This window comes from Protopterus annectens, chromosome 6.part1, assembly GCF_019279795.1.
Source record: "Protopterus annectens isolate FY-2018-M chromosome 6.part1, PAN1.0, whole genome shotgun sequence".
Taxonomy (NCBI): domain Eukaryota; kingdom Metazoa; phylum Chordata; order Ceratodontiformes; family Protopteridae; genus Protopterus; species Protopterus annectens.
Window position 1 is genome coordinate 267,093,502 of NC_056738.1, and position 12,112 is coordinate 267,105,613.

General features: G+C 40.2%; 1 protein-coding gene across 2 annotated transcripts in view; it reads left to right on the forward strand.

Moving 5' to 3' along the window:
• Positions 1–12,112, forward strand: part of UBE2F (ubiquitin conjugating enzyme E2 F (putative)) — a 2,002,640-nt gene that overhangs the window by 263,639 nt on the left and 1,726,889 nt on the right. The window lies entirely within an intron of this gene.

Below are 12,112 nucleotides of genomic sequence, written 5' to 3' on the forward strand. Positions count from 1 at the left end.
TGACATTGTTTTTCTCTGTACATAATATGAAAAAAGTGTGTGTGTTTTGAGTATTACAAAAAATGTGTTTTTTGTCATTTAGCACTGCTTTAAAATTACATAAACAAAAGCATCATCTTCTCTGTTCTTGTAAGCAAGTTTTTTTGCAGAAAATTAATAAAATTATGGTACTTTTAATAAATTAGTCTTTATTTGCAGTAGATTGTGAAAATTCCTTAGTAAAAATGTGCTGTAATTAACTATAGATTTGTTAGCATTAATCAATGAATGTATTATTTCAGTAATCAAGAATAAAGTTGTAGTTAGTAGCTGTACAGTACAGATAGCATAGTGTGTGATGTCTTTGCAGAGAAAAGCGCTGCATGTAAGCTACTGTAAAAGTAGCTGACTCCAAATCCAGCTCCAGGCAAGTGACAAGTGGAGTACCTCCGGGTTCAGTCCTGGGACCTCTCTTGTTTGGCATCTACTTCTCTGAAGTACAGTCCAACACTAAGGGACTCTGGCTAACAAAGTTCTCAGATGACTGCAAACTGGGAGCCATTATTGAATCCCAGAATGATGTGGATACTCTACAAAAGGGTCTTACAGAAACAGATGCTTGGTGCCAGAGCCATGGGCTCAAGCTCAATGCCAAGAAATGTATAGTTATCCCCTTTGGGGAAAAAACATGTACCCGTGAATTACCACATAGGTGGTAGTACACTAAACACTGAAAGTGTGATAAGAGACTTAGGGACACAGGTGGACAGTGGTCTCACCTTCAATAACCACATCGCCACAACAGTCAGGAAATGCTTCTATGTGGCACACCTCATCACTAAGGGCTTTTCATTCAGAAAAAATGCGGCCATTGTCCCACTGTACTCATCCCTCATTAGACCCATTATAGAATACAATGCCCCATTTGGTATGTACCTCTCAAGACATCTGCAACAACTGGAAAGGCCGCAGAAATACCTCACTAAAAGAATCACAGGCCTAAAGCAGATGCCTTCTGCTGACCATCTTAAAAAACTCCAGCTATACTCTGTTGCATATCGTCTACTCCAAGGCGATCTCTGCTTAACATACAAGGCCATGTCAAACCCAGAGCTGTTGGACATGCTACACTTAAAGAAATCCCAATCCCTCAGAGCCACACGCTTCAGGGATCTAAATCTTGTCATCACAATGAACAAAACATTCTGGAGGGATAGGTTCCTGACCCAGAGACTCCCTAGACTCTGGAATAGACTGCCCGTACATGTCAAGCGGAGTGCCTCTTTGGCCCTTTTCAAAAGGAACCTTGATGATTGGATGGGAGAAAGGAAATTCACCCCGGGGATCACGTTAGTCACCCTGCTAGACAGGGGTCCAGGGAAGTGAATAGTGTGCGAAGAAATAGCCAGGGAATTGTTATGGCTAGGCTTGTATAGGCCTAGGGCCGATAGCCTAGTACCAACCTATGGAACCTATGTAGCTGCAACTGCGCTAGGGTTGACAGGTATAGGTAAAAACTGCAGCTGGTTGGTAATTTGCTGTACTCGCTGTAGTCACCATTAAGTTAGGAAAATGACATCAAGAGAATCTGCTTACTTGAAACTCAGATGTTGTTGGCAGCTAAAAAATGAATTAAGGACATTAAAGCTGAAACTGGTAAATGAGTCCAGCTGTAAAGTCCCAGTCAAAAGTGTTTTTTTTTTTTTTTTTTTTTTTGCTAGCAGGGGCTTTGAGGAAGTAATGTGGAGATAGTAAATTAGGCCTCTGAACTGTGCTGTACTTTACCCTTTTGGCTGGATTGTCACCTGGGCATTATAAATAATGTACAGGTTTCATTTTTTTCTGGTATTCATTGCCTACTTTTTGTTTGCTTGAAAAGCATTTGTTTTCATTCCTTTTTACTCACAGCAAATACATGGCAGTAAATACGTTCAACAAGTATGTTTGTGTTTTATTGTTCTCAAAATGTATGTTAATGCAGTTTCAACAGTTTTTGTAAGAGTAACTTGAAACATTTGGAGACTATTGGTAATAAAGTACAGTTGTGTAAGTTAACTTACCATAACAGTAGATGTTCGAATGATCACTGGTACAGTAGCCTTAGCTGTATGGGGTTATATCCTGCCAAGGATGTAACAGCTGGCCAGCTTCCAAAGCTTCAGTGCACCTTACATGTGTCCAAGCTGCCAGGCAGCTCAGGCATAGCAGACTAAAAGACAAAATTAAAGAAAGAGACACTTAGCCCTGAAAGGGCAATGATAAAAAGAACAAAAACTACATTACTACACCCTGGGATAACCTACATACCAAAAAATCAAGGGGGGGGGGGTGGAGGGAGTGAGTGAATACTGCAGCAGTGATTGTTCGAACATCTGCTGATGTTGTTCATAGTCGGTGTTGTACTAATGATTCTTGGGTCTTCCTCCTGTGCAGAAGACTGTGATCAGCCCAGTTTCCAGAGTCTTTGCATTGTCATCAATGCCATTTCCTACATGGGGTTGGGATGCTGTGTTAACTGTTGTCATCTCTCTTAGTTCAAAGTCACACTACTTCCTTTATTGACACTCATGCCCGACTGTTTCGGATATTCTCTCGCACAATCCATCCACTTGTGTGAATGCCCTTTTCTCTTACCTTCTTGCTGTCTGTTCCCAATTTTCTTCACCAGATTGTCTTCTGCTTTTCTGCACTTGTGCCTGAAACACCATAATCTGCTTTTCTGCAATTAGAGCTACTTTGCTTTCTGCTCTAAAGTTCTCATTTCCTTGTCTGTACCACAGTATGCATCCTACCACCCTTTTCAGGCACTTCATTTCCATCACCTCTAGCTTTCTCATCTGCTCTACCTTTACTACCTAGGTTTATGGTACCACACAGTAGTACTGGTCACACCAGTACACCTTACTTTTCAGCTTCTTTGGCATTCTTCTGTCATACGCTACACCTGATACTCTGCCAGTTGGCTGCAACCCCTCTGATTCTAGCTTTGACCTCTTCATTCAGACTTCCCTTTCCTTCAACCACCCCTCATAGATACTTGAAGTTATTAACCTGTTCCACTTTTTTCCCTTCTGTCTCAATTCTCAGTTTCTTCTGATTTCCCCAGTTTGCTGCCATTACTACTATCCTGTCTGTACTTAGTTTCAACCCATGTGACTTCAGTTTTGCATTCCATTCCTCAATCCTTTGCTGAAATTCTTGCTCAGAGTCTGCCTGTAATACCACACCTTCAGCGGCTTCATTGATCTGTCCCCTCTGACCTGTTTGCTAATGTCGTCCATCACCAGTATGAACAGCAGTGGGCTCAGAGCTGAACCCTGATGCACATCCATTCCCACTGGGAACCCTTCTGTGAGACAGAACACTGTTTGTTTTTGAGTCATTTGGTCCTTCTACATAGCCTGCACTAATTTTACCAATGTTTCCGGGACTTTGAACCACTGCAGTGCTACCCAAATCAGCTTTCTTTGCATCATCCCTAGCCAATGGATGTCTGAAGATTGACATCTGAACACCAGGGTATAACAAAGGCATCCATTGTCGCCATCTTCAGTTCTTTCTAGCTGTGTGATGCACTTAATGTGTGTTCAAAATGCTCTCAGTGAATTAGTCAGTTCATTTTTCCAGAGTGCCTCCTTCTTCCAGTCAGAGAAGTACCCCATTGAGTATTTTTCTCTGTTAATTTAATGTTTAAGAAGGTGCACAGTTGATTAAAGTGTGGGAAGCAAATCTCACTTAAAAATTTTTAAGTTGTTTTGTCTGCTTGTTGCCTTAGCACAACATTTCTAGTTGTCCTGACTGTTCAAACCCCATCAGACGTGGACTGACGTATTAGCCACTCATATGGAGTTCTTGTGTTTGATTTCCCCAGTGCCATAGTAACCCACTGCTACTGCCAGGTCTTCAAAAACACCAACTTCTACTAGCGTCATTCCGAAGGAATGGAAAGACAAAAAGAACAACTCTGTTTCCAAAAAAGCTCCATTTCTAGACTATAAGTCGACCATTGACCAAGGTGAGGTACCTTTGCAGCACCCTGGTTTGGTGACTCTTAGGCCCGAACCCTCTAGCATGACCCCTTGGGAGGCTGATGTGGTTTCTGGCCAATGTTCCACTGTTTCCAGTACACAGACATTGGTTGGATCTGAGGTCTCTCAGAAGGCCTTGGCTTCCGATGCTCACGTTGTGGTTTCGAGGGAAGACTGTCTGTATGTCTCATCTACTGAAACCTTAACTGCAGTCCTGGTTGGATGACTGCAGCCTCAGGTCACCCTTCTAAACAGACACCTAACCCAAAACATACCACTTCCCTTTCCTCTCACCTACCATTCTCCCCTTATTCTTAGCTGAAGCCTAAGACCTCCAAAAATAGCACATGAATTCATGGCTTTAATGAAATCCAAGAACACCTCCCACATTTCTGCTACTGAAGCCTCCCCATCTGAAAAAAGCAGGGAGGTGGCTTTTCAGGACAATTCAGATTCCTCAAGTTCAGAAGATGAGGAGTTGCCACCACACACTTATCCAGATGCAGAGTCGGATGACACTTCTCTTCTGCCTTCCCCTTGTGGACCTTTTTTTTTTGGGGTTTCCCTTCACAGAATAAAGGAAGCTTTCAATTGGGAAAGCAAACAGTTCTCACAAGTTCAGACTCATTACAAGCAAGTGCAAAGTTTGCCTTTTGCCAGGCCATTGGCTATCCACACGATTACTGGATGTTATTTTTTAAGACATTACTTTACATTCTGATTCTTTACCACCTGCTCCTAGGAAGTCAGATATGTTTTCAGGAGTGCTTGAGTCTCACAAGCACCATGACAAAAATCCCAAGGCTGACCCCTCAGTAGCCTCTACTGAATCCACAAAAGGTATACCTAAGGGCCAAGTAAACATCCCTTGCCTAATGATACGGAAGGTAGACTTTTAGACAGGTTTTGGGAAAAAAAAAGTATACCTCTGTCTCCGTTGCAGTGAGAGCATGAAATTGCTAGTTCCATATGCTAAAGTACCTGGAATCTATCCAGTACAATATTCTAGCTGAGGTGGACTCTATTGCTGATAGAACCTTATCAAAGGAAATTCCGGCTACAGCAAGAGAAGCTTTACAAGTCCCCAGATACTCCCTAAACTGTGGCTGTGATACCTTAGATGCATTATGCAGAGCAGCTACTACAGGTTCTGTCATCCACAGACATGCATGGCTCAGGACCTAGCCCCTGTCAGATCAGGTCAAGGCTGAACTACTGGATGCTCCACTAGATAAATAATATCTTTTCAGACCTCCAGCTGAACAGGTTTTTGAGAAGCTGGATAAGAAAAGAAAGCAAATAAAAGCAGTGAAGGAATTTTATCTGTCTCTGACACCAAGGTACAGTAGGAATTACTCCTCAAAACCTTGGCCTTTCCCTAAACAAGACAAGGGGTGGACTTCCTGTGGCCAGAGACCCAGGCAATCCAGGCGGTAGCAGACTTAACAACTGCACAGAACAGTGAGATCCAAGGAGCACAGAGACCTCCTTGTGACTATACTCAACCCCAACCTGCCATACTTATACCTACCTCTCTTCAACCCTCCGGCTGGAAAACTTTCCTTTTTCCTAAACCAATGGAAAACTATTACCATCTTAGAAAGGGGTACTACATTCAGTTCAGAGAAGTCCCACACTTCCTGGACATTCCAAAACCATCAGAAGAGCAGGAAATGCTTTTGCTACCTAACATCTGGGAACTACTACACCAAGAATCCATTCAGCCTGTGTCTCCAGGTCCAGAGAAAAAAAGGTCTTCTACACAAGGATCTTTCTAGTTCCAAGTAAGGAAGACTCTTAGAGATCCATCTTGGACCTTTCAAAACTTAAGACGTTTTTTACTATCCCGAAGTTCAAAATGCTTCCTTCACAAAAATTACTCCCCATAATCTTGCAAGTTGCTGTCATACTCACTGTAGACCTAAAAGATCCCTACATCTGTATCTGCATATCAGTTGGTCGCAGAAAATACTTGAAGCAGCAGGTTCTCACTTCCAGTTCTATCCCTTAACATGTAGGCTGTCCAGTACTCCCATTGTTTTCACAAAATGCTTAGCTGCTGTGATAGCACATTGCAGAACTCTGTTTCGTTCAGGGAAAACCCAGAGCAGGGACCCTAAATGCCTTGCTGATCACTGTAGAATGCTTTCCAGAGGTAGGTCTCCTTTTAAATATGTAAAAATGACAAACTCTTTCTCAGACAAGGATCCTTTTCCTGGGAGCCCTCCTAGATTTGGGCCAACAGAAAGCCTTCCCCAGGATAAGATCTCTTTAGTAGCAAACTGTCTGACCATCCTGTTTCCAAAACAACACATCTCGGCAAGTGAATTTCTGAGGATTATGGTGTATCTGGCATCCTGCATTCTTATGATCTCACTTGCAATGTTAGACTTCAATAGTTCCAAAAAAAAAAAATATATATATATATATATATATATATATATATATATATATATATATATGCATGCTTAGGAACTACATTCTTAACACCTGGATACCCTATTGCCTCTCCTCCCATGCCTGAAGAGGGAGCTTATATGATTAATGTTGTATAATTGTCTTTATGGAACTTTTGCATATGATTGCGTATGATTTGTAATATTGTATATATGTCTTTAAGGAGCTTTTCTCCCCAGGACTCCATTGAAAATGGGCTCTTCTTGGCCCAGTGGACTATCCTGATAAACGAACTGTAAAATAAAAGTAAAATAAACTAACAAACACTATACTGCAGAACACAGGGACAAATTTCTTTTTGCTTGAAGCAGGCAAGACCATCACCATGGACAGTTTAGATATAGCTTGGAGGCCCACTTCATTTTCCCAAAACTGCAGAGTTTCTTGACACCACAGCAAAAAAAAAAATGCATATACATCAGAAGAAGCTACCAAGAGTCATGGCTAAAATCAGGAAGTGTTACTTCCATAAAGATAAGAACTCTGTCATCAATTTAAAAGGGCAATTAAGAGGCATGATTAAGTCCAATAATGCCAGCGTTGTGGTCAAGAGAGCTTCCCTGGCAAAAAACAACCATAAGGCCTTCTGCACCTATGTCAGAAACCAAAAAGGCAGCAGACAGCAGTGTGTTGAACTGGTTGTTAATGGTGCCACATTCACTGAGCCAGGTGATAAAGTAAATCTGCTGGCTGGCAAATTAATTTCCAGCATAACCTTAGCCACTCCCCCCAAGAAATACATTCAAATATAACCCTTCCAACTATAAACAGAGAGCATGTCCTAACTGCACTTGATGGGGCCAAGACACAACCTTAGTGGACCTTGGTAATATCCTGGGATGCCTCCTGAATAGTCTAAAATATGATCCGTTTGGGCCACTGGAGTTACTATTTAACTGTAATCTCAAAACAGGTTTCATGCCACAAGAATGGAGGATTGCAACAGTAATACCTCTTCATAAGGATGAACCTTCAACAGAAGCCAGTAACTACAGACCCATTAGTCTGACTGGTGTTATGCAAAGCCATGGAAAGAATTATCAGGAAAATGATCGACAAAGGAGGCCTACAGACACTGGATCCATTCCAGTTTGGCTTTGTCAATGGACGTTCATCCCTACTGAACATAGTGGCCTTCTTTGAGAAAGTCACCAAGGCAGTGGATGAGGGTAAAACAGAGTGTACTGCCTACTTTGACATGGCTAATGCATTGCATACAGTATCCCACTTGGGCATTGTTGACAAACATGCTGAATTATACATAAACCTCCTGTATAATGTGCTGGATAGCCAGTTGGCTACCAGGACTAAAGAAGTTAGGATTGTTGAGACCGCCTCCACAAAGTATCTGATCATCAGTGGAGTCTGTCAGAGCTCCATGATGGGCCCGCTTCTTTTTGGTAGCTACTTCTTGGAAGTCAAGGCCAATGTTAAAGGCCCATGACTGCCCAAGTTTACAGATGACTGTAAATCTGGAGCAGTCATAGAATCCCCCCATGATGAAAACACCTTACAAGAGGGTCTAACACAGACAAATTACTGGTGCCAAAATCAAAGATTAAAACTATGTGACAGGAAGTGCATTATAGTACATTTGTGGAAGTCTGCTATCCCAGGAAGTCACACCATTGATAAAACACCTCTAACAGTTGACCCACTAGTCAGGGACCCAGGAACACATGTATATACAGTAACTTGACCTTCGAACAAGATTTGTCCAAGGTAATATGGAAATTTTTCTGTGCTGCACAACTTATAAATAAGGGCATGACATCTATGTCCAGGGAAGTCATTGTAGCACTGTTCTGTGCCAGCAGTCCCATCATTGGGAGTAAAATGGCCACTTCTGTATGTACCTGACCAGATGCATGCAGCAACTGGAATGTTTGCAAAGGTTCCTTAAAAAAAAAGAATAGAAGGCATAAACACGGCTTCCTGTGCGGATTGCCTCAAAGCCCTATGTCTGTACTCTGTCTCCTACAGACTACTGAGAGGCGATTTACACCTGGCATAAAAGACATCTGTGGACCCTGCTCTGATGAACCGTTTGCTTATCTGCAAAACAAACGGCATTAGAACTACTTGATCTAAATACTTAAATTTTGCTTTCCATATAAATAGAACATGTTGGAGAGACAGATATGTATCTTCAAGAATTCCCACACTCTGGAATAGACACCCCATCTATGTGAAACAAAGTCCTTCCCTAACCATGTTTAAGTGCAACTTGGACCAAATCAAAAATTCACTGCTGATCTGATGGACAGAGACAGTCAGTAACAAATTGTCCAAAACATATAATTTGTGGGAAACATTTGGGTTGCATTACTAGGCTTATAAAGGCAATAATGATTGTTAGCCTAGTATATGCATATGAAAAGCATTCATTTTGTTTCAGTATAATTACATGACTATGTATTAGCCAGAACATCCTTTTAAATACCTTTCATCCTATGGGGAAAAGTTATACAGTGCTTATACATAATTTACATATATAACTTTCACTGCTTTTCATCTGTCATTTAACTAATCAAATCTTATTACAGCCATTCCATTTCTCAACATCTCTTATCAGTATGTACCCAGTACACTTCCGAGCAGTACACACAATCTTCTGTAACTGTTTCCTGTTATCTCCTTTTTTATTTCTACTTTTTATTACATCCTTTTATTTCAAATCTGTTGCCTCATAACCAATTTTCCAGAAAGCCCTCCATCAGTAAACAGGCATCCATTCGTGTTCCATTACCATATGACATCATGCATTTGAAAACTACTCCCAAACCTTCTGTGGTTGCTCAGCTTCCTTGATGCATACCCTTTCCCTGCATGTTAACTCTTTATCTAGCACTGTATAAACCTCTATCCAAATTGGTTACATTATCAGTGTATATCTCATTCCTAAGGGTGTACTCTTAGTGTCTGTTATCCACTGTGCACATAACCTAATGTCTTGTACACTCGTATTTCATCAGCTTCTCACACTGTACCAGTAGGTATCATGTACCTGTTTTGACCAAAGTAGCACCTCCTTGACCTATCATCATAACTAACAAGAGATGAGGAAACCTGTTTTCATTCATTAGTTACACACATTTCTTGAATGTATTTAACGTGGCTGTCTTACTCTGTGAATAAAACCATGTGATTGGTTGAATCATTTTGTAGCACACATTTGTCTCTTTTCCTGTGCAGTTTCTCTGCATTGTGATGTGCCCTCGGGAGTAAGCAACTTCCAAAAGGAAGGTATTCATCCTCAAGTCAACACATCATTCTTCATTAAACTTTCTAAATCCTGTAAACATATCCAGGAGACAGTAGCCATCAGCAAGCCTTTGTCTGTATACTTAGCACTTTGTGTCTGCGTCCAGCTTTCATCCCTCTTATTTTGACACAGTGGAAGTAGTGTGTGCTATATATCCATTTAATGCTTTTGCCAGAAATATTATTAACAAAACTGTTTCTAAGAATTTGTCATTCATATACTTGATCACATTCGTCTCTCTTTAATTTCTCAAAATGTGGGGGCTTTCTAATACCGTGAAGGGAATGGACCCAATTCTTAAGTCAAAGTATGATTAAAGTACGTGAGATTAGTATTGTTTCTGGTCTTTGATGTTAACCAGAATTACTCTTCACAGCACCCGCAATGTGCCTAGAATTGACTTCTTCTGCAATTTATATGGAGTTGCATGTATTGGTAGCGTATCTAAATAAGACTGTAAATTCTTTTTTATGAGACCCATTGATCTTACTACTGTTGGAACTGTCTAGTATCCTTCTGCAACATTGCCCCCCGTTTCTGCTTCCAAATCCTTTTAATTTGACTTTGCTTGATAACATTTCCTCTAATTTATCATTTCAATGTGTTTAAGCTTCATTGTTTGTGACAAGAGCTAAACAGGTTTAATTTGAAAATTCTTAATGCTAGTAATTGAAATAGCCATCATGTTCACATAGTCCCAAAATGAACAGTATTTCTTTAGTTCTGATTTATAGTGGGTATAAAAAGTGTACACACCCCTGTTAAAATGCCAAGTTTTTGTGATATAAAGAAAGAGACCACAATAAATCGTTTCAGAATAAAAAACGTACAATAAGCTGGTTGCATAATCAGTTAAATCAAAAGGGGCTTCAACAAAGTATTAGTTTAAGGGTGTGCACATTTATACAACCAGCTTATTGTACTTTTTTGTTTTTTATATTTTTCCCCTAACAGATTTGTTTGTTTTTCAATTGAATTGTGCGGGTTATAGGTCACATTAAATGTGGGAAAAGTTTTGAAATGATTTATTTTGGTCTCATTTCTTTCTATCACAAAAACTTGGCATTTTAACAGGGGTGTGTACACTTTTTATATCCACTGTATGTTTATGGCATAAAATTTCCCCTTTGTGCAAATGTCATAACTTGACACAATAATTCTCGAAACTGCTATTTTAAATAGATCATAGGCCTTCTCATACACATTCTGTAAATAATTAAAACAGTCTTAATAAAATATTTCCAAAATATATTTTCTAGTGTAAAAGAAAAATATGAAAGGGAAAAATCCATGTGTTATACTACTCTTTCTAAAATATTAGTTACTTGGATAAGCTTTCACCATATTTTAGTTTAAACACAAAATGTGCATTTCATATGATTACAGCTTTGCTCTGTACTGCATTATTCAAACAGTCTTAAGTAATGTAATTTCAGCAACTAATACTTACCATTGCTTGCTTATGCTATTATGTAATAAGTCTTAGTCACATTACTCTTTCATAGCTTGAAAATACTCAGGTTTACTAACAAATATACATTTACAGCAACATGTCTAGATAATTGAGAAGTATTCTACAGCCATTCATTGGCTTCCACATTTACAAAAGCATGAAGCAATCATTTAACCAGCTCAAAAGCAAGCATTTAGCTTTTCATCATCTGTCTGCTAAGTAGACCTGTCATAAATAAACTTCACAGTACATCCCTCTGCTGTTACCCAGTCTGTACATCTGTCCTCTCACCTTGTTTGATTAATTAGGCACATAAGTAGATAACTGATGATTAATGGAGCCAAGTATATAAAGCAAATCTGCTGACCAATAAATTTAGCTCCAATTTTAACCCCCCATCACCAGCAGTTATCCCCCAGGAAATGCCCCCAGCATTTATCCACCAACAGTCACTATAGAGCAGGTCAACCTTGCATTCTCTAAGCCCAAGAACACTGTTTTGTGGGTCCTGATAATAGCTCAGGATCCCTCCTCAATAGCATGAAATGTGACCTGTCAGGTCCACTGGAGTGTCTAACTGTAGCCCCCAAAACAGACTTTGTACCAAATAAATTGAGAATTGCAACAGTTATCCCTTTACACAAGACGAGGGCCCTTCCACAGTCCTGGGGAGGTATAGACACTTAAGTCTAACTAGTCTCATATGCAAGGCCATGGAAAGAATTAGCATAGATAGCATCCAGGTTTAAAAAGGTCGTAGTTCGCTGCACTTGGCTCTAGTTAGACCAGTCATTGAGTTCAACACATCCTTTGGCATGTACTTGACCAGGTATTTACAGCTGCTAGTGAGACCATAGATGTTACTCACAAAAAGAATATAGGGAGTAAACAAATTCTATGCGGACCATGTCAAAGCCTTGTCCCTGTTCT